Source organism: Semicossyphus pulcher, unplaced genomic scaffold (genome assembly GCF_022749685.1).
Source record: "Semicossyphus pulcher isolate SPU_LCO1_2020_fin unplaced genomic scaffold, fSemPul1.0.p SCAF_20, whole genome shotgun sequence".
NCBI classification, from domain to species: Eukaryota; Metazoa; Chordata; class Actinopteri; order Labriformes; family Labridae; genus Semicossyphus; species Semicossyphus pulcher.
In genome coordinates, this window is record NW_027211694.1 from 17,345,441 (window position 1) to 17,360,672 (window position 15,232).

At 45.5% G+C, this 15,232-nt stretch overlaps 50 non-coding genes across 50 annotated transcripts; all 50 read left to right on the forward strand.

Moving 5' to 3' along the window:
- The first annotated feature begins 9 nt into the window (after positions 1–9).
- Positions 10–83, forward strand: trnan-guu (transfer RNA asparagine (anticodon GUU)). Its single transcript has one exon. It is a non-coding gene; the product is annotated as a tRNA-Asn (tRNA).
- A 357-nt stretch (positions 84–440) lies between these two features.
- trnat-agu (transfer RNA threonine (anticodon AGU)) lies at positions 441–514 on the forward strand. The gene has a single exon. It is a non-coding gene; the product is annotated as a tRNA-Thr (tRNA).
- A 177-nt stretch (positions 515–691) lies between these two features.
- Positions 692–765, forward strand: trnat-ugu (transfer RNA threonine (anticodon UGU)). The gene has a single exon. It is a non-coding gene; the product is annotated as a tRNA-Thr (tRNA).
- A 163-nt stretch (positions 766–928) lies between these two features.
- trnan-guu (transfer RNA asparagine (anticodon GUU)) lies at positions 929–1,002 on the forward strand. Its single transcript has one exon. It is a non-coding gene; the product is annotated as a tRNA-Asn (tRNA).
- A 357-nt stretch (positions 1,003–1,359) lies between these two features.
- On the forward strand, positions 1,360–1,433 carry trnat-agu (transfer RNA threonine (anticodon AGU)). Its single transcript has one exon. It is a non-coding gene; the product is annotated as a tRNA-Thr (tRNA).
- Positions 1,434–1,610: 177 nt separating this feature from the next.
- Positions 1,611–1,684, forward strand: trnat-ugu (transfer RNA threonine (anticodon UGU)). Its single transcript has one exon. It is a non-coding gene; the product is annotated as a tRNA-Thr (tRNA).
- A 163-nt stretch (positions 1,685–1,847) lies between these two features.
- trnan-guu (transfer RNA asparagine (anticodon GUU)) lies at positions 1,848–1,921 on the forward strand. Its single transcript has one exon. It is a non-coding gene; the product is annotated as a tRNA-Asn (tRNA).
- Positions 1,922–2,278: 357 nt separating this feature from the next.
- On the forward strand, positions 2,279–2,352 carry trnat-agu (transfer RNA threonine (anticodon AGU)). The gene has a single exon. It is a non-coding gene; the product is annotated as a tRNA-Thr (tRNA).
- A 177-nt stretch (positions 2,353–2,529) lies between these two features.
- On the forward strand, positions 2,530–2,603 carry trnat-ugu (transfer RNA threonine (anticodon UGU)). The gene has a single exon. It is a non-coding gene; the product is annotated as a tRNA-Thr (tRNA).
- Positions 2,604–2,766: 163 nt separating this feature from the next.
- On the forward strand, positions 2,767–2,840 carry trnan-guu (transfer RNA asparagine (anticodon GUU)). Its single transcript has one exon. It is a non-coding gene; the product is annotated as a tRNA-Asn (tRNA).
- A 357-nt stretch (positions 2,841–3,197) lies between these two features.
- Positions 3,198–3,271, forward strand: trnat-agu (transfer RNA threonine (anticodon AGU)). Its single transcript has one exon. It is a non-coding gene; the product is annotated as a tRNA-Thr (tRNA).
- Positions 3,272–3,448: 177 nt separating this feature from the next.
- On the forward strand, positions 3,449–3,522 carry trnat-ugu (transfer RNA threonine (anticodon UGU)). Its single transcript has one exon. It is a non-coding gene; the product is annotated as a tRNA-Thr (tRNA).
- A 163-nt stretch (positions 3,523–3,685) lies between these two features.
- Positions 3,686–3,759, forward strand: trnan-guu (transfer RNA asparagine (anticodon GUU)). The gene has a single exon. It is a non-coding gene; the product is annotated as a tRNA-Asn (tRNA).
- Positions 3,760–4,116: 357 nt separating this feature from the next.
- On the forward strand, positions 4,117–4,190 carry trnat-agu (transfer RNA threonine (anticodon AGU)). The gene has a single exon. It is a non-coding gene; the product is annotated as a tRNA-Thr (tRNA).
- A 177-nt stretch (positions 4,191–4,367) lies between these two features.
- trnat-ugu (transfer RNA threonine (anticodon UGU)) lies at positions 4,368–4,441 on the forward strand. Its single transcript has one exon. It is a non-coding gene; the product is annotated as a tRNA-Thr (tRNA).
- Positions 4,442–4,604: 163 nt separating this feature from the next.
- Positions 4,605–4,678, forward strand: trnan-guu (transfer RNA asparagine (anticodon GUU)). Its single transcript has one exon. It is a non-coding gene; the product is annotated as a tRNA-Asn (tRNA).
- A 357-nt stretch (positions 4,679–5,035) lies between these two features.
- trnat-agu (transfer RNA threonine (anticodon AGU)) lies at positions 5,036–5,109 on the forward strand. The gene has a single exon. It is a non-coding gene; the product is annotated as a tRNA-Thr (tRNA).
- A 177-nt stretch (positions 5,110–5,286) lies between these two features.
- Positions 5,287–5,360, forward strand: trnat-ugu (transfer RNA threonine (anticodon UGU)). Its single transcript has one exon. It is a non-coding gene; the product is annotated as a tRNA-Thr (tRNA).
- Positions 5,361–5,523: 163 nt separating this feature from the next.
- trnan-guu (transfer RNA asparagine (anticodon GUU)) lies at positions 5,524–5,597 on the forward strand. The gene has a single exon. It is a non-coding gene; the product is annotated as a tRNA-Asn (tRNA).
- A 357-nt stretch (positions 5,598–5,954) lies between these two features.
- trnat-agu (transfer RNA threonine (anticodon AGU)) lies at positions 5,955–6,028 on the forward strand. The gene has a single exon. It is a non-coding gene; the product is annotated as a tRNA-Thr (tRNA).
- A 177-nt stretch (positions 6,029–6,205) lies between these two features.
- trnat-ugu (transfer RNA threonine (anticodon UGU)) lies at positions 6,206–6,279 on the forward strand. Its single transcript has one exon. It is a non-coding gene; the product is annotated as a tRNA-Thr (tRNA).
- A 163-nt stretch (positions 6,280–6,442) lies between these two features.
- On the forward strand, positions 6,443–6,516 carry trnan-guu (transfer RNA asparagine (anticodon GUU)). The gene has a single exon. It is a non-coding gene; the product is annotated as a tRNA-Asn (tRNA).
- A 357-nt stretch (positions 6,517–6,873) lies between these two features.
- Positions 6,874–6,947, forward strand: trnat-agu (transfer RNA threonine (anticodon AGU)). The gene has a single exon. It is a non-coding gene; the product is annotated as a tRNA-Thr (tRNA).
- A 177-nt stretch (positions 6,948–7,124) lies between these two features.
- trnat-ugu (transfer RNA threonine (anticodon UGU)) lies at positions 7,125–7,198 on the forward strand. The gene has a single exon. It is a non-coding gene; the product is annotated as a tRNA-Thr (tRNA).
- A 163-nt stretch (positions 7,199–7,361) lies between these two features.
- trnan-guu (transfer RNA asparagine (anticodon GUU)) lies at positions 7,362–7,435 on the forward strand. Its single transcript has one exon. It is a non-coding gene; the product is annotated as a tRNA-Asn (tRNA).
- A 357-nt stretch (positions 7,436–7,792) lies between these two features.
- Positions 7,793–7,866, forward strand: trnat-agu (transfer RNA threonine (anticodon AGU)). Its single transcript has one exon. It is a non-coding gene; the product is annotated as a tRNA-Thr (tRNA).
- A 177-nt stretch (positions 7,867–8,043) lies between these two features.
- On the forward strand, positions 8,044–8,117 carry trnat-ugu (transfer RNA threonine (anticodon UGU)). The gene has a single exon. It is a non-coding gene; the product is annotated as a tRNA-Thr (tRNA).
- A 163-nt stretch (positions 8,118–8,280) lies between these two features.
- Positions 8,281–8,354, forward strand: trnan-guu (transfer RNA asparagine (anticodon GUU)). Its single transcript has one exon. It is a non-coding gene; the product is annotated as a tRNA-Asn (tRNA).
- Positions 8,355–8,711: 357 nt separating this feature from the next.
- Positions 8,712–8,785, forward strand: trnat-agu (transfer RNA threonine (anticodon AGU)). Its single transcript has one exon. It is a non-coding gene; the product is annotated as a tRNA-Thr (tRNA).
- Positions 8,786–8,962: 177 nt separating this feature from the next.
- Positions 8,963–9,036, forward strand: trnat-ugu (transfer RNA threonine (anticodon UGU)). The gene has a single exon. It is a non-coding gene; the product is annotated as a tRNA-Thr (tRNA).
- A 163-nt stretch (positions 9,037–9,199) lies between these two features.
- trnan-guu (transfer RNA asparagine (anticodon GUU)) lies at positions 9,200–9,273 on the forward strand. Its single transcript has one exon. It is a non-coding gene; the product is annotated as a tRNA-Asn (tRNA).
- A 357-nt stretch (positions 9,274–9,630) lies between these two features.
- Positions 9,631–9,704, forward strand: trnat-agu (transfer RNA threonine (anticodon AGU)). The gene has a single exon. It is a non-coding gene; the product is annotated as a tRNA-Thr (tRNA).
- A 177-nt stretch (positions 9,705–9,881) lies between these two features.
- On the forward strand, positions 9,882–9,955 carry trnat-ugu (transfer RNA threonine (anticodon UGU)). The gene has a single exon. It is a non-coding gene; the product is annotated as a tRNA-Thr (tRNA).
- A 163-nt stretch (positions 9,956–10,118) lies between these two features.
- Positions 10,119–10,192, forward strand: trnan-guu (transfer RNA asparagine (anticodon GUU)). The gene has a single exon. It is a non-coding gene; the product is annotated as a tRNA-Asn (tRNA).
- Positions 10,193–10,549: 357 nt separating this feature from the next.
- Positions 10,550–10,623, forward strand: trnat-agu (transfer RNA threonine (anticodon AGU)). Its single transcript has one exon. It is a non-coding gene; the product is annotated as a tRNA-Thr (tRNA).
- Positions 10,624–10,800: 177 nt separating this feature from the next.
- Positions 10,801–10,874, forward strand: trnat-ugu (transfer RNA threonine (anticodon UGU)). The gene has a single exon. It is a non-coding gene; the product is annotated as a tRNA-Thr (tRNA).
- Positions 10,875–11,037: 163 nt separating this feature from the next.
- On the forward strand, positions 11,038–11,111 carry trnan-guu (transfer RNA asparagine (anticodon GUU)). Its single transcript has one exon. It is a non-coding gene; the product is annotated as a tRNA-Asn (tRNA).
- Positions 11,112–11,468: 357 nt separating this feature from the next.
- On the forward strand, positions 11,469–11,542 carry trnat-agu (transfer RNA threonine (anticodon AGU)). Its single transcript has one exon. It is a non-coding gene; the product is annotated as a tRNA-Thr (tRNA).
- A 177-nt stretch (positions 11,543–11,719) lies between these two features.
- Positions 11,720–11,793, forward strand: trnat-ugu (transfer RNA threonine (anticodon UGU)). The gene has a single exon. It is a non-coding gene; the product is annotated as a tRNA-Thr (tRNA).
- A 163-nt stretch (positions 11,794–11,956) lies between these two features.
- trnan-guu (transfer RNA asparagine (anticodon GUU)) lies at positions 11,957–12,030 on the forward strand. The gene has a single exon. It is a non-coding gene; the product is annotated as a tRNA-Asn (tRNA).
- A 357-nt stretch (positions 12,031–12,387) lies between these two features.
- On the forward strand, positions 12,388–12,461 carry trnat-agu (transfer RNA threonine (anticodon AGU)). Its single transcript has one exon. It is a non-coding gene; the product is annotated as a tRNA-Thr (tRNA).
- Positions 12,462–12,638: 177 nt separating this feature from the next.
- On the forward strand, positions 12,639–12,712 carry trnat-ugu (transfer RNA threonine (anticodon UGU)). The gene has a single exon. It is a non-coding gene; the product is annotated as a tRNA-Thr (tRNA).
- Positions 12,713–12,875: 163 nt separating this feature from the next.
- Positions 12,876–12,949, forward strand: trnan-guu (transfer RNA asparagine (anticodon GUU)). Its single transcript has one exon. It is a non-coding gene; the product is annotated as a tRNA-Asn (tRNA).
- A 357-nt stretch (positions 12,950–13,306) lies between these two features.
- trnat-agu (transfer RNA threonine (anticodon AGU)) lies at positions 13,307–13,380 on the forward strand. Its single transcript has one exon. It is a non-coding gene; the product is annotated as a tRNA-Thr (tRNA).
- A 177-nt stretch (positions 13,381–13,557) lies between these two features.
- Positions 13,558–13,631, forward strand: trnat-ugu (transfer RNA threonine (anticodon UGU)). The gene has a single exon. It is a non-coding gene; the product is annotated as a tRNA-Thr (tRNA).
- Positions 13,632–13,792: 161 nt separating this feature from the next.
- trnan-guu (transfer RNA asparagine (anticodon GUU)) lies at positions 13,793–13,866 on the forward strand. Its single transcript has one exon. It is a non-coding gene; the product is annotated as a tRNA-Asn (tRNA).
- Positions 13,867–14,223: 357 nt separating this feature from the next.
- Positions 14,224–14,297, forward strand: trnat-agu (transfer RNA threonine (anticodon AGU)). The gene has a single exon. It is a non-coding gene; the product is annotated as a tRNA-Thr (tRNA).
- Positions 14,298–14,474: 177 nt separating this feature from the next.
- Positions 14,475–14,548, forward strand: trnat-ugu (transfer RNA threonine (anticodon UGU)). Its single transcript has one exon. It is a non-coding gene; the product is annotated as a tRNA-Thr (tRNA).
- A 163-nt stretch (positions 14,549–14,711) lies between these two features.
- Positions 14,712–14,785, forward strand: trnan-guu (transfer RNA asparagine (anticodon GUU)). Its single transcript has one exon. It is a non-coding gene; the product is annotated as a tRNA-Asn (tRNA).
- Positions 14,786–15,142: 357 nt separating this feature from the next.
- Positions 15,143–15,216, forward strand: trnat-agu (transfer RNA threonine (anticodon AGU)). The gene has a single exon. It is a non-coding gene; the product is annotated as a tRNA-Thr (tRNA).
- The last annotated feature ends 16 nt before the right edge of the window (positions 15,217–15,232 follow it).

Genomic DNA, 15,232 nt, shown 5'->3' on the forward strand with positions numbered 1-15,232 from the left:
GCAGTGCATGTCTCTGTGGCGCAATCGGCCAGCGCGCTCGGCTGTTAACCGAGAGGTTGGTGGTTCAAGCCCACCCAGGGACGATGCGTGGCTGTAATTGGATGGTTCAAGGTCACCAATGAACTGGGAGTCGTTTTTCCTCTGCAGCACAAGGTCCACGGCATAAACTTTGTTGGCCAACCGTTACAAACAGTACTATACAGCACTCATTCACAATTTCACCATCTCTTTTTCAAGACTTCCAGGGATGATGCGGTTTTCCTCTGGTGGTTTCAAAGTCCTTGGCTTTTCCTGGACAATGAAATCCTAGGGTTGAAGAGTAAGTCTTTTTCACGCAACTTTGCCTTCATTGCCTTTGACTTGAGTTAAAAGATTTTAAGAAGCTCATTTTCTTCAATTATACTTTCAATATGAAACATGCACAAACACAAAGAAGGGATGGCGCCGTGGCTTAGTTGGTCAAAGTGCCTGTCTAGTAAACAGGAGATCCTGGGTTCAAATCCCAGCAGTGCCTGCTTTGCTTTTCTTTACAATGGAGTTAAATTCCCGAGTATTGAAACCAGCCAAACCTCAAATGCAGCTTCAGATGAGGCTCAACATAGAATGAATGTCGCTAACCATCTCTGTGCCTTTTGTCTGAACTGATGCAATTATATTTCAAGGGATTGGTCAAAGCTTTGTCAAGACTATTGGCGCTATGGCTTAGTTGGTGAAAGCGCCTGTCTTGTGAACAGGAGATCCTGGGTTCAAATCCCAGTAGTGCCTTTCCACCATCACTTGTCTTTAACTTTTCCAGGAAGGGCCTTTCTTGTAAACGGGAGATATTGGCTTCAAATCCCCCTTTTACACCTTCACTTCACTGTCGCCTTTTCAGACCTGGTAGCGGTACCACTGAATACTTTCTCCTTCCGTTCTTCTAGCAGTGCATGTCTCTGTGGCGCAATCGGCCAGCGCGCTCGGCTGTTAACCGAGAGGTTGGTGGTTCAAGCCCACCCAGGGACGATGCGTGGCTGTAATTGGATGGTTCAAGGTCACCAATGAACTGGGAGTCGTTTTTCCTCTGCAGCACAAGGTCCACGGCATAAACTTTGTTGGCCAACCGTTACAAACAGTACTATACAGCACTCATTCACAATTTCACCATCTCTTTTTCAAGACTTCCAGGGATGATGCGGTTTTCCTCTGGTGGTTTCAAAGTCCTTGGCTTTTCCTGGACAATGAAATCCTAGGGTTGAAGAGTAAGTCTTTTTCACGCAACTTTGCCTTCATTGCCTTTGACTTGAGTTAAAAGATTTTAAGAAGCTCATTTTCTTCAATTATACTTTCAATATGAAACATGCACAAACACAAAGAAGGGATGGCGCCGTGGCTTAGTTGGTCAAAGTGCCTGTCTAGTAAACAGGAGATCCTGGGTTCAAATCCCAGCGGTGCCTGCTTTGCTGTTCTTTACAATGGAGGCAAATTCCCGAGTATTGAAACCAGCCAAACCTCAAATGCAGCTTCAGACGAGGCTCAACATAGAATGAATGTCGCTAACCATCTCTGTGCCTTTTGTCTGAACTGATGCAATTATATTTCAAGGGATTGGTCAAAGCTTTGTCAAGACTATTGGCGCTATGGCTTAGTTGGTGAAAGCGCCTGTCTTGTAAACAGGAGATCCTGGGTTCGAATCCCAGTAGTACCTTTCCACCATCACCTGTCTTTAACTTTTCCAGCAAGGGCCTTTCTTGTAAACGGGAGATATTGGCTTCAAATCCCCCTTTTACACCTTCACTTCACTGTTGCCTTTTCAGACCTGGTAGCGGTACCACTGAATACTTTCTCCTTCCGTTCTTCTAGCAGTGCATGTCTCTGTGGCGCAATCGGCCAGCGCGCTCGGCTGTTAACCGAGAGGTTGGTGGTTCAAGCCCACCCAGGGACGATGCGTGGCTGTAATTGGATGGTTCAAGGTCACCAATGAACTGGGAGTCATTTTTCCTCTGCAGCACAAGGTCCACGGCATAAACTTTGTTGGCCAACCGTTACAAACAGCACTATACAGCACTCATTCACAATTTCACCATCTCTTTTTCAAGACTTCCAGGGATGATGCGGTTTTCCTCTGGTGGTTTCAAAGTCCTTGGCTTTTCCTGGACAATGAAATCCTAGGGTTGAAGAGTAAGTCTTTTTCACGCAACTTTGCCTTCATTGCCTTTGACTTGAGTTAAAAGATTTTAAGAAGCTCATTTTCTTCAATTATACTTTCAATATGAAACATGCACAAACACAAAGAAGGGATGGCGCCGTGGCTTAGTTGGTCAAAGTGCCTGTCTAGTAAACAGGAGATCCTGGGTTCAAATCCCAGCGGTGCCTGCTTTGCTGTTCTTTACAATGGAGGCAAATTCCCGAGTATTGAAACCAGCCAAACCTCAAATGCAGCTTCAGACGAGGCTCAACATAGAATGAATGTCGCTAACCATCTCTGTGCCTTTTGTCTGAACTGATGCAATTATATTTCAAGGGATTGGTCAAAGCTCTGTCAAGACTACTGGCGCTATGGCTTAGTTGGTGAAAGCGCCTGTCTTGTAAACAGGAGATGCTGGGTTCAAATCCCAGTAGTGCCCTTCCACCATCACTTGTCTTTAACTTTTCCAGGAAGGGCCTTTCTTGTAAACGGGAGATATTGGCTTCAAATCCCCCTTTTACACCTTCACTTCACTGTCGCCTTTTCAGACCTGGTAGCGGTACCACTGAATACTTTCTCCTTCCGTTCTTCTAGCAGTGCATGTCTCTGTGGCGCAATCGGCCAGCGCGCTCGGCTGTTAACCGAGAGGTTGGTGGTTCAAGCCCACCCAGGGACGATGCTTTGCTGTAATTGGATGGTTCAAGGTCACCAATGAACTGGGAGTCGTTTTTCCTCTGCAGCACAAGGTCCACGGCATAAACTTTGTTGGCCAACCGTTACAAACAGTACTATACAGCACTCATTCACAATTTCACCATCTCTTTTTCAAGACTTCCAGGGATGATGCGGTTTTCCTCTGGTGGTTTCAAAGTCCTTGGCTTTTCCTGGACAATGAAATCCTAGGGTTGAAGAGTAAGTCTTTTTCACGCAACTTTGCCTTCATTGCCTTTGACTTGAGTTAAAAGATTTTAAGAAGCTCATTTTCTTCAATTATACTTTCAATATGAAACATGCACAAACACAAAGAAGGGATGGCGCCGTGGCTTAGTTGGTCAAAGTGCCTGTCTAGTAAACAGGAGATCCTGGGTTCAAATCCCAGCGGTGCCTGCTTTGCTGTTCTTTACAATGGAGGCAAATTCCCGAGTATTGAAACCAGCCAAACCTCAAATGCAGCTTCAGACGAGGCTCAACATAGAATGAATGTCGCTAACCATCTCTGTGCCTTTTGTCTGAACTGATGCAATTATATTTCAAGGGATTGGTCAAAGCTTTGTCAAGACTACTGGCGCTATGGCTTAGTTGGTGAAAGCGCCTGTCTTGTAAACAGGAGATGCTGGGTTCAAATCCCAGTAGTGCCCTTCCACCATCACTTGTCTTTAACTTTTCCAGGAAGGGCCTTTCTTGTAAACGGGAGATATTGGCTTCAAATCCCCCTTTTACACCTTCACTTCACTGTCGCCTTTTCAGACCTGGTAGCGGTACCACTGAATACTTTCTCCTTCCGTTCTTCTAGCAGTGCATGTCTCTGTGGCGCAATCGGCCAGCGCGCTCGGCTGTTAACCGAGAGGTTGGTGGTTCAAGCCCACCCAGGGACGATGCTTTGCTGTAATTGGATGGTTCAAGGTCACCAATGAACTGGGAGTCGTTTTTCCTCTGCAGCACAAGGTCCACGGCATAAACTTTGTTGGCCAACCGTTACAAACAGTACTATACAGCACTCATTCACAATTTCACCATCTCTTTTTCAAGACTTCCAGGGATGATGCGGTTTTCCTCTGGTGGTTTCAAAGTCCTTGGCTTTTCCTGGACAATGAAATCCTAGGGTTGAAGAGTAAGTCTTTTTCACGCAACTTTGCCTTCATTGCCTTTGACTTGAGTTAAAAGATTTTAAGAAGCTCATTTTCTTCAATTATACTTTCAATATGAAACATGCACAAACACAAAGAAGGGATGGCGCCGTGGCTTAGTTGGTCAAAGTGCCTGTCTAGTAAACAGGAGATCCTGGGTTCAAATCCCAGCGGTGCCTGCTTTGCTGTTCTTTACAATGGAGGCAAATTCCCGAGTATTGAAACCAGCCAAACCTCAAATGCAGCTTCAGACGAGGCTCAACATAGAATGAATGTCGCTAACCATCTCTGTGCCTTTTGTCTGAACTGATGCAATTATATTTCAAGGGATTGGTCAAAGCTTTGTCAAGACTACTGGCGCTATGGCTTAGTTGGTGAAAGCGCCTGTCTTGTAAACAGGAGATCCTGGGTTCAAATCCCAGTAGTGCCCTTCCACCATCACTTGTCTTTAACTTTTCCAGGAAGGGCCTTTCTTGTAAACGGGAGATATTGGATTCAAATCCCCCTTTTACACCTTCACTTCACTGTCGCCTTTTCAGACCTGGTAGCGGTACCACTAAATACTTTCTCCTTCCGTTCTTCTAGCAGTGCATGTCTCTGTGGCGCAATCGGCCAGCGCGCTCGGCTGTTAACCGAGAGGTTGGTGGTTCAAGCCCACCCAGGGACGATGCGTGGCTGTAATTGGATGGTTCAAGGTCACCAATGAACTGGGAGTCGTTTTTCCTCTGCAGCACAAGGTCCACGGCATAAACTTTGTTGGCCAACCGTTACAAACAGTACTATACAGCACTCATTCACAATTTCACCATCTCTTTTTCAAGACTTCCAGGGATGATGCGGTTTTCCTCTGGTGGTTTCAAAGTCCTTGGCTTTTCCTGGACAATGAAATCCTAGGGTTGAAGAGTAAGTCTTTTTCACGCAACTTTGCCTTCATTGCCTTTGACTTGAGTTAAAAGATTTTAAGAAGCTCATCTTCTTCAATTATACTTTCAATATGAAACATGCACAAACACAAAAATGGGATGGTGCCGTGGCTTAGTTGGTCAAAGTGCCTGTCTAGTAAACAGGAGATCTTGGGTTCAAATCCCAGCGGTGCCTGCTTTGCTTTTCTTTACAATGGAGTTAAATTCCCGAGTATTGAAACCAGCCAAACCTCAAATGCAGCTTCAGACGAGGCTCAACATAGAATGAATGTCGCTAACCATCTCTGTGCCTTTTGTCTGAACTGATGCAATTATATTTCAAGGGATTGGTCAAAGCTTTGTCAAGACTATTGGCGCTATGGCTTAGTTGGTGAAAGCGCCTGTCTTGTAAACAGGAGATCCTGGGTTCGAATCCCAGTAGTACCTTTCCACCATCACCTGTCTTTAACTTTTCCAGCAAGGGCCTTTCTTGTAAACGGGAGATATTGGCTTCAAATCCCCCTTTTACACCTTCACTTCACTGTTGCCTTTTCAGACCTGGTAGCGGTACCACTGAATACTTTCTCCTTCCGTTCTTCTAGCAGTGCATGTCTCTGTGGCGCAATCGGCCAGCGCGCTCGGCTGTTAACCGAGAGGTTGGTGGTTCAAGCCCACCCAGGGACGATGCGTGGCTGTAATTGGATGGTTCAAGGTCACCAATGAACTGGGAGTCATTTTTCCTCTGCAGCACAAGGTCCACGGCATAAACTTTGTTGGCCAACCGTTACAAACAGCACTATACAGCACTCATTCACAATTTCACCATCTCTTTTTCAAGACTTCCAGGGATGATGCGGTTTTCCTCTGGTGGTTTCAAAGTCCTTGGCTTTTCCTGGACAATGAAATCCTAGGGTTGAAGAGTAAGTCTTTTTCACGCAACTTTGCCTTCATTGCCTTTGACTTGAGTTAAAAGATTTTAAGAAGCTCATTTTCTTCAATTATACTTTCAATATGAAACATGCACAAACACAAAGAAGGGATGGCGCCGTGGCTTAGTTGGTCAAAGTGCCTGTCTAGTAAACAGGAGATCCTGGGTTCAAATCCCAGCGGTGCCTGCTTTGCTGTTCTTTACAATGGAGGCAAATTCCCGAGTATTGAAACCAGCCAAACCTCAAATGCAGCTTCAGACGAGGCTCAACATAGAATGAATGTCGCTAACCATCTCTGTGCCTTTTGTCTGAACTGATGCAATTATATTTCAAGGGATTGGTCAAAGCTCTGTCAAGACTACTGGCGCTATGGCTTAGTTGGTGAAAGCGCCTGTCTTGTAAACAGGAGATGCTGGGTTCAAATCCCAGTAGTGCCCTTCCACCATCACTTGTCTTTAACTTTTCCAGGAAGGGCCTTTCTTGTAAACGGGAGATATTGGCTTCAAATCCCCCTTTTACACCTTCACTTCACTGTCGCCTTTTCAGACCTGGTAGCGGTACCACTGAATACTTTCTCCTTCCGTTCTTCTAGCAGTGCATGTCTCTGTGGCGCAATCGGCCAGCGCGCTCGGCTGTTAACCGAGAGGTTGGTGGTTCAAGCCCACCCAGGGACGATGCTTTGCTGTAATTGGATGGTTCAAGGTCACCAATGAACTGGGAGTCGTTTTTCCTCTGCAGCACAAGGTCCACGGCATAAACTTTGTTGGCCAACCGTTACAAACAGTACTATACAGCACTCATTCACAATTTCACCATCTCTTTTTCAAGACTTCCAGGGATGATGCGGTTTTCCTCTGGTGGTTTCAAAGTCCTTGGCTTTTCCTGGACAATGAAATCCTAGGGTTGAAGAGTAAGTCTTTTTCACGCAACTTTGCCTTCATTGCCTTTGACTTGAGTTAAAAGATTTTAAGAAGCTCATTTTCTTCAATTATACTTTCAATATGAAACATGCACAAACACAAAGAAGGGATGGCGCCGTGGCTTAGTTGGTCAAAGTGCCTGTCTAGTAAACAGGAGATCCTGGGTTCAAATCCCAGCGGTGCCTGCTTTGCTGTTCTTTACAATGGAGGCAAATTCCCGAGTATTGAAACCAGCCAAACCTCAAATGCAGCTTCAGACGAGGCTCAACATAGAATGAATGTCGCTAACCATCTCTGTGCCTTTTGTCTGAACTGATGCAATTATATTTCAAGGGATTGGTCAAAGCTTTGTCAAGACTACTGGCGCTATGGCTTAGTTGGTGAAAGCGCCTGTCTTGTAAACAGGAGATGCTGGGTTCAAATCCCAGTAGTGCCCTTCCACCATCACTTGTCTTTAACTTTTCCAGGAAGGGCCTTTCTTGTAAACGGGAGATATTGGCTTCAAATCCCCCTTTTACACCTTCACTTCACTGTCGCCTTTTCAGACCTGGTAGCGGTACCACTGAATACTTTCTCCTTCCGTTCTTCTAGCAGTGCATGTCTCTGTGGCGCAATCGGCCAGCGCGCTCGGCTGTTAACCGAGAGGTTGGTGGTTCAAGCCCACCCAGGGACGATGCTTTGCTGTAATTGGATGGTTCAAGGTCACCAATGAACTGGGAGTCGTTTTTCCTCTGCAGCACAAGGTCCACGGCATAAACTTTGTTGGCCAACCGTTACAAACAGTACTATACAGCACTCATTCACAATTTCACCATCTCTTTTTCAAGACTTCCAGGGATGATGCGGTTTTCCTCTGGTGGTTTCAAAGTCCTTGGCTTTTCCTGGACAATGAAATCCTAGGGTTGAAGAGTAAGTCTTTTTCACGCAACTTTGCCTTCATTGCCTTTGACTTGAGTTAAAAGATTTTAAGAAGCTCATTTTCTTCAATTATACTTTCAATATGAAACATGCACAAACACAAAGAAGGGATGGCGCCGTGGCTTAGTTGGTCAAAGTGCCTGTCTAGTAAACAGGAGATCCTGGGTTCAAATCCCAGCGGTGCCTGCTTTGCTGTTCTTTACAATGGAGGCAAATTCCCGAGTATTGAAACCAGCCAAACCTCAAATGCAGCTTCAGACGAGGCTCAACATAGAATGAATGTCGCTAACCATCTCTGTGCCTTTTGTCTGAACTGATGCAATTATATTTCAAGGGATTGGTCAAAGCTTTGTCAAGACTACTGGCGCTATGGCTTAGTTGGTGAAAGCGCCTGTCTTGTAAACAGGAGATCCTGGGTTCAAATCCCAGTAGTGCCCTTCCACCATCACTTGTCTTTAACTTTTCCAGGAAGGGCCTTTCTTGTAAACGGGAGATATTGGATTCAAATCCCCCTTTTACACCTTCACTTCACTGTCGCCTTTTCAGACCTGGTAGCGGTACCACTAAATACTTTCTCCTTCCGTTCTTCTAGCAGTGCATGTCTCTGTGGCGCAATCGGCCAGCGCGCTCGGCTGTTAACCGAGAGGTTGGTGGTTCAAGCCCACCCAGGGACGATGCGTGGCTGTAATTGGATGGTTCAAGGTCACCAATGAACTGGGAGTCGTTTTTCCTCTGCAGCACAAGGTCCACGGCATAAACTTTGTTGGCCAACCGTTACAAACAGTACTATACAGCACTCATTCACAATTTCACCATCTCTTTTTCAAGACTTCCAGGGATGATGCGGTTTTCCTCTGGTGGTTTCAAAGTCCTTGGCTTTTCCTGGACAATGAAATCCTAGGGTTGAAGAGTAAGTCTTTTTCACGCAACTTTGCCTTCATTGCCTTTGACTTGAGTTAAAAGATTTTAAGAAGCTCATCTTCTTCAATTATACTTTCAATATGAAACATGCACAAACACAAAAATGGGATGGTGCCGTGGCTTAGTTGGTCAAAGTGCCTGTCTAGTAAACAGGAGATCTTGGGTTCAAATCCCAGCGGTGCCTGCTTTGCTTTTCTTTACAATGGAGTTAAATTCCCTAGTATTGAAACCAGCCAAACCTCAAATGCAGCTTCAGACGAGGCTCAACATAGAATGAATGTCGCTAACCATCTCTGTGCCTTTTGTCTGAACTGATGCAATTATATTTCAAGGGATTGGTCAAAGCTTTGTCAAGACTATTGGCGCTATGGCTTAGTTGGTGAAAGCGCCTGTCTTGTAAACAGGAGATCCTGGGTTCGAATCCCAGTAGTACCTTTCCACCATCACCTGTCTTTAACTTTTCCAGCAAGGGCCTTTCTTGTAAACGGGAGATATTGGCTTCAAATCCCCCTTTTACACCTTCACTTCACTGTTGCCTTTTCAGACCTGGTAGCGGTACCACTGAATACTTTCTCCTTCCGTTCTTCTAGCAGTGCATGTCTCTGTGGCGCAATCGGCCAGCGCGCTCGGCTGTTAACCGAGAGGTTGGTGGTTCAAGCCCACCCAGGGACGATGCGTGGCTGTAATTGGATGGTTCAAGGTCACCAATGAACTGGGAGTCATTTTTCCTCTGCAGCACAAGGTCCACGGCATAAACTTTGTTGGCCAACCGTTACAAACAGCACTATACAGCACTCATTCACAATTTCACCATCTCTTTTTCAAGACTTCCAGGGATGATGCGGTTTTCCTCTGGTGGTTTCAAAGTCCTTGGCTTTTCCTGGACAATGAAATCCTAGGGTTGAAGAGTAAGTCTTTTTCACGCAACTTTGCCTTCATTGCCTTTGACTTGAGTTAAAAGATTTTAAGAAGCTCATTTTCTTCAATTATACTTTCAATATGAAACATGCACAAACACAAAGAAGGGATGGCGCCGTGGCTTAGTTGGTCAAAGTGCCTGTCTAGTAAACAGGAGATCCTGGGTTCAAATCCCAGCGGTGCCTGCTTTGCTGTTCTTTACAATGGAGGCAAATTCCCGAGTATTGAAACCAGCCAAACCTCAAATGCAGCTTCAGACGAGGCTCAACATAGAATGAATGTCGCTAACCATCTCTGTGCCTTTTGTCTGAACTGATGCAATTATATTTCAAGGGATTGGTCAAAGCTCTGTCAAGACTACTGGCGCTATGGCTTAGTTGGTGAAAGCGCCTGTCTTGTAAACAGGAGATGCTGGGTTCAAATCCCAGTAGTGCCCTTCCACCATCACTTGTCTTTAACTTTTCCAGGAAGGGCCTTTCTTGTAAACGGGAGATATTGGCTTCAAATCCCCCTTTTACACCTTCACTTCACTGTCGCCTTTTCAGACCTGGTAGCGGTACCACTGAATACTTTCTCCTTCCGTTCTTCTAGCAGTGCATGTCTCTGTGGCGCAATCGGCCAGCGCGCTCGGCTGTTAACCGAGAGGTTGGTGGTTCAAGCCCACCCAGGGACGATGCTTTGCTGTAATTGGATGGTTCAAGGTCACCAATGAACTGGGAGTCGTTTTTCCTCTGCAGCACAAGGTCCACGGCATAAACTTTGTTGGCCAACCGTTACAAACAGTACTATACAGCACTCATTCACAATTTCACCATCTCTTTTTCAAGACTTCCAGGGATGATGCGGTTTTCCTCTGGTGGTTTCAAAGTCCTTGGCTTTTCCTGGACAATGAAATCCTAGGGTTGAAGAGTAAGTCTTTTTCACGCAACTTTGCCTTCATTGCCTTTGACTTGAGTTAAAAGATTTTAAGAAGCTCATTTTCTTCAATTATACTTTCAATATGAAACATGCACAAACACAAAGAAGGGATGGCGCCGTGGCTTAGTTGGTCAAAGTGCCTGTCTAGTAAACAGGAGATCCTGGGTTCAAATCCCAGCAGTGCCTGCTTTGCTTTTCTTTACAATGGAGTTAAATTCCCGAGTATTGAAACCAGCCAAACCTCAAATGCAGCTTCAGATGAGGCTCAACATAGAATGAATGTCGCTAACCATCTCTGTGCCTTTTGTCTGAACTGATGCAATTATATTTCAAGGGATTGGTCAAAGCTTTGTCAAGACTATTGGCGCTATGGCTTAGTTGGTGAAAGCGCCTGTCTTGTGAACAGGAGATCCTGGGTTCAAATCCCAGTAGTGCCTTTCCACCATCACTTGTCTTTAATTTTTCCAGGAAGGGCCTTTCTTGTAAACGGGAGATATTGGCTTCAAATCCCCCTTTTACACCTTCACTTCACTGTCGCCTTTTCAGACCTGGTAGCGGTACCACTGAATACTTTCTCCTTCCGTTCTTCTAGCAGTGCATGTCTCTGTGGCGCAATCGGCCAGCGCGCTCGGCTGTTAACCGAGAGGTTGGTGGTTCAAGCCCACCCAGGGACGATGCGTGGCTGTAATTGGATGGTTCAAGGTCACCAATGAACTGGGAGTCGTTTTTCCTCTGCAGCACAAGGTCCACGGCATAAACTTTGTTGGCCAACCGTTACAAACAGTACTATACAGCACTCATTCACAATTTCACCATCTCTTTTTCAAGACTTCCAGGGATGATGCGGTTTTCCTCTGGTGGTTTCAAAGTCCTTGGCTTTTCCTGGACAATGAAATCCTAGGGTTGAAGAGTAAGTCTTTTTCACGCAACTTTGCCTTCATTGCCTTTGACTTGAGTTAAAAGATTTTAAGAAGCTCATTTTCTTCAATTATACTTTCAATATGAAACATGCACAAACACAAAGAAGGGATGGCGCCGTGGCTTAGTTGGTCAAAGTGCCTGTCTAGTAAACAGGAGATCCTGGGTTCAAATCCCAGCGGTGCCTGCTTTGCTGTTCTTTACAATGGAGGCAAATTCCAGAGTATTGAAACCAGCCAAACCTCAAATGCAGCTTCAGACGAGGCTCAACATAGAATGAATGTCGCTAACCATCTCTGTGCCTTTTGTCTGAACTGATGCAATTATATTTCAAGGGATTGGTCAAAGCTTTGTCAAGACTACTGGCGCTATGGCTTAGTTGGTGAAAGCGCCTGTCTTGTAAACAGGAGATCCTGGGTTCAAATCCCAGTAGTGCCCTTCCACCATCACTTGTCTTTAACTTTTCCAGGAAGGGCCTTTCTTGTAAACGGGAGATATTGGCTTCAAATCCCCCTTTTACACCTTCACTTCACTGTCGCCTTTTCAGACCTGGTAGCGGTACCACTGAATACTTTCTCCTTCCGTTCTTCTAGCAGTGCATGTCTCTGTGGCGCAATCGGCCAGCGCGCTCGGCTGTTAACCGAGAGGTTGGTGGTTCAAGCCCACCCAGGGACGATGCGTGGCTGTAATTGGATGGTTCAAGGTCACCAATGAACTGGGAGTCGTTTTTCCTCTGCAGCACAAGGTCCACGGCATAAACTTTGTTGGCCAACCGTTACAAACAGTACTATACAGCACTCATTCACAATTTCACCATCTCTTTTTCAAGACTTCCAGGGATGATGCGGTTTTCCTCTGGTGGTTTCAAAGTCCTTGGCTTTTCCTGGACAATGAAATCCTAGGGTTGAAGAGTAAGTCTTTTTCACGCAACTTTGCCTTCATTGCCTTTGACTTGAGTTAAAAGATTTTAAGAAGCTCATTTTCTTCAATTATACTTTCAATATGAAACATGCACAAACACAAAGAAGGGATGGCGCCGTGGCTTAGTTGGTCAAAGTGCCTGTCTAGTAAACAGGAGATCCTGGGTTCAAATCCCAGCGGTGCCTGCTTTGCTGTTCTTTACAATGGAGGCAAATTCCCGAGTATTGAAACCAGCCAAACCTCAAATGCAGCTTCAGACGAGGCTCAACATAGAATGAATGTCGCTAACCATCTCTGTGCCTTTTGTCTGAACTGATGCAATTATATTTCAAGGGATTGGTCAAAGCTCTGTCAAGACTACTGGCGCTATGGCTTAGTTGGTGAAAGCGCCTGTCTTGTAAACAGGAGATCCTGGGTTCAAATCCCAGTAGTGCCCTTCCACCATCACTTGTCTTTAACTTTTCCAGGAAGGGCCTTTCTTGTAAACAGGAGATATTGGCTACAAATCCCCCTTTTACACCTTCACTTCACTGTCGCCTTTTCAGACCTGGTAGCGGTACCACTGAATACTTTCTCCTTCCGTTCTTCTAGCAGTGCATGTCTCTGTGGCGCAATCGGCCAGCGCGCTCGGCTGTTAACCGAGAGGTTGGTGGTTCAAGCCCACCCAGGGACGATGCGTGGCTGTAATTGGATGGTTCAAGGTCACCAATGAACTGTGAGTCGTTTTTCCTCTGCAGCACAAGGTCCACGGCATAAACTTTGTTGGCCAACCGTTACAAACAGCACTATACAGCACTCATTCACAATTTCACCATCTCTTTTTCAAGACTTCCAGGGATGATGCGGTTTTCCTCTGGTGGTTTCAAAGTCCTTGGCTTTTCCTGGACAATGAAATCCTAGGGTTGAAGAGTAAGTCTTTTTCACGCAACTTTGCCTTCATTGCCTTTGACTTGAGTTAAAAGATTTTAAGAAGCTCATTTTCTTCAATTATACTTTCAATATGAAACATGCACAAACACAAAGAAGGGATGGCGCCGTGGCTTAGTTGGTCAAAGTGCCTGTCTAGTAAACAGGAGATCCTGGGTTCAAATCCCAGCGGTGCCTGCTTTGCTGTTCTTTACAATGGAGGCAAATTCCCGAGTATTGAAACCAGCCAAACCTCAAATGCAGCTTCAGACGAGGCTCAACATAGAATGAATGTCGCTAACCATCTCTGTGCCTTTTGTCTGAACTGATGCAATTATATTTCAAGGGATTGGTCAAAGCTTTGTCAAGACTACTGGCGCTATGGCTTAGTTGGTGAAAGCGCCTGTCTTGTAAACAGGAGATCCTGGGTTCAAATCCCAGTAGTGCCCTTCCACCATCACTTGTCTTTAACTTTTCCAGGAAGGGCCTTTCTTGTAAACGGGATATTGGATTCAAATCCCCCTTTTACACCTTCACTTCACTGTCGCCTTTTCAGACCTGGTAGCGGTACCACTAAATACTTTCTCCTTCCGTTCTTCTAGCAGTGCATGTCTCTGTGGCGCAATCGGCCAGCGCGCTCGGCTGTTAACCGAGAGGTTGGTGGTTCAAGCCCACCCAGGGACGATGCGTGGCTGTAATTGGATGGTTCAAGGTCACCAATGAACTGGGAGTCGTTTTTCCTCTGCAGCACAAGGTCCACGGCATAAACTTTGTTGGCCAACCGTTACAAACAGTACTATACAGCACTCATTCACAATTTCACCATCTCTTTTTCAAGACTTCCAGGGATGATGCGGTTTTCCTCTGGTGGTTTCAAAGTCCTTGGCTTTTCCTGGACAATGAAATCCTAGGGTTGAAGAGTAAGTCTTTTTCACGCAACTTTGCCTTCATTGCCTTTGACTTGAGTTAAAAGATTTTAAGAAGCTCATCTTCTTCAATTATACTTTCAATATGAAACATGCACAAACACAAAAATGGGATGGTGCCGTGGCTTAGTTGGTCAAAGTGCCTGTCTAGTAAACAGGAGATCCTGGGTTCAAATCCCAGCGGTGCCTGCTTTGCTGTTCTTTACAATGGAGGCAAATTCCCGAGTATTGAAACCAGCCAAACCTCAAATGCAGCTTCAGACGAGGCTCAACATAGAATGAATGTCGCTAACCATCTCTGTGCCTTTTGTCTGAACTGATGCAATTATATTTCAAGGGATTGGTCAAAGCTCTGTCAAGACTACTGGCGCTATGGCTTAGTTGGTGAAAGCGCCTGTCTTGTAAACAGGAGATCCTGGGTTCAAATCCCAGTAGTGCCCTTCCACCATCACTTGTCTTTAACTTTTCCAGGAAGGGCCTTTCTTGTAAACAGGAGATATTGGCTACAAATCCCCCTTTTACACCTTCACTTCACTGTCGCCTTTTCAGACCTGGTAGCGGTACCACTGAATACTTTCTCCTTCCGTTCTTCTAGCAGTGCATGTCTCTGTGGCGCAATCGGCCAGCGCGCTCGGCTGTTAACCGAGAGGTTGGTGGTTCAAGCCCACCCAGGGACGATGCGTGGCTGTAATTGGATGGTTCAAGGTCACCAATGAACTGTGAGTCGTTTTTCCTCTGCAGCACAAGGTCCACGGCATAAACTTTGTTGGCCAACCGTTACAAACAGTACTATACAGCACTCATTCACAATTTCACCATCTCTTTTTCAAGACTTCCAGGGATGATGCGGTTTTCCTCTGGTGGTTTCAAAGTCCTTGGCTTTTCCTGGACAATGAAATCCTAGGGTTGAAGAGTAAGTCTTTTTCACGCAACTTTGCCTTCATTGCCTTTGACTTGAGTTAAAAGATTTTAAGAAGCTCATTTTCTTCAATTATACTTTCAATATGAAACATGCACAAACACAAAGAAGGGATGGCGCCGTGGCTTAGTTGGTCAAAGTGCCTGTCTAGTAAACAGGAGATCCTGGGTTCAAATCCCAGCGGTGCCTGCTTTGCTGTTCTTTA